We start from the raw sequence: 1,779 nt of genomic DNA, 5'->3' as shown, positions 1-1,779 counted from the left end.
TGGATGCTTGGCAACAATACAGCTGCTATTAGCAAACGTTAGCTTGCTTGTCCAAAGTCCAGCAGCTAGCCTCTGTAGCTAGCTAGCTAACGAAAAGGCAAATAAATGTAACTAGCTGTAATTGTTTATGGAAGGTTTGTTACACAAATAAATAAAGCCATTAGCTTGCTAGCAGACAACAGCTGACATCGACAGAAAAGCTAGCTAACGATAGCAAGTTCACGTCCAAATGCCACTCGTACATTTTTCCACAGAACATAGCTACATCAGTTTTTTTTAAATGCCACACTGCTACCTTGGAATGCATACAATGCAATGGACTTCTGCAACGCTAGCTAGCTACTCCATAGTCCAAGCTACGGTAAACGCTAGCCATATTTCACTGTCAGACACGATACAATTTAAACTAGCTGAGAAATAAAATCAGATTTTATTGGTCGCATACACATACTTAGCAGATCTTATTGCGGGTGTAGCGAAATCCTTGTGTTCTTAGTTCCAACAGTGCAGTAATATTTAACAATTCACAATAATAACGTTACATACATCTAAAAGTAAAAGAATGGAATTAAGAAATATATAAATATTAGTCCAGAGTATAAATACAGTACATTCATAAGTATGTGGACACCCCTTCAAATTAGTGGATTTGGCTATTTCAGCCACACCTGTTGCTGACAGGTGTCTAAAATTGAACACACAGCCATGCAATCTCCATAGCCAAACATTGGCAGTAGAATGGCCTTACTGAAGACCTCAGTGACTTTCAACGTGGCACCACCATAGGATGCCACCTTTCCTACAAGTCAGTTTGTCAAATGTCTGCCCTGCTAGAGCTTCCGCGGTCAACTGTAAGTGCTGTTATTGTGAAGTGGAAAAGTCTAGGAGCAACAATGGCTCAATCGAGGAGTACGCCACACAAGCTCACAGAATGGGACCACGGAGTACCGAAGTGCATAAGGTGTTAAAATCATCTGTCCTCGGTTGCAAAACTCCCTACCGAGTTCCAAACTGCCTCTGAACGCAATGTCGGCACAACTGTTCATCGGGAGTTTCATGAAATGGGTTTCCATAGCTGAGCAGCCGCACAAGCCTAAGATCACCTTGCACCAGTCGCGGTTCTAGGTTGTATGGCTCCCTTGCCAAATTAATTTTCTTCTTAGAACCGAGTTTGCAGCAGGAAAGGCTGTTGTTTCTTTCAGAATACACCAGCCAACTTATAGGGATTTTTTCACCACTCACCAAGGTCTTCCTGAAATACTGGTGGTGGCAACTTCTTCCATCACTCTCATTCCTTGGGGAAACAAAGTTAGGTGGTACCTCACTTGGTCCTGTGCAAACTAGTTGTGTCTGAATTCTGTCAGTCAGAACTGAAGGCCAGTCAGCAGGATCTGTAGACAGTGGTTCATCCCCAGCAGCAGGATCTGTAGACAGTGGTTCATCCCCAGCAGCAGGATTTGGTGGGATGCTGCTACAAAAGTTTTTGTAAGTTTACGGAATGATCTCGGATAGAGGTACCACAAGATTGTATCTTCGTACACCTTTCGTTATTATTACTTCCTGGTAGAGCCCGCCCAGTTGTCTGGCTTACTACGTATGTTCAGGGGTGTGTATGTATCCGGACGAGCCACACCGCTATAAGCCAGTTCTCGATCCCACCTCAGTAATCTTGTAGCTAGCAGCCGTGAGACTTACTTCAACACCACTGCGTTCACAAAATCTCTAAGTTAGAGGCGCCGCATCCAGCTCCTCGCTGCTCTCCTTTAGAAACGCACTGTA

Source organism: Salvelinus sp. IW2-2015, unplaced genomic scaffold (assembly GCF_002910315.2).
Source record: "Salvelinus sp. IW2-2015 unplaced genomic scaffold, ASM291031v2 Un_scaffold5257, whole genome shotgun sequence".
Lineage (NCBI taxonomy): Eukaryota > Metazoa > Chordata > Actinopteri > Salmoniformes > Salmonidae > Salvelinus > Salvelinus sp. IW2-2015.
This window is presented reverse-complemented; position numbering follows the sequence as displayed.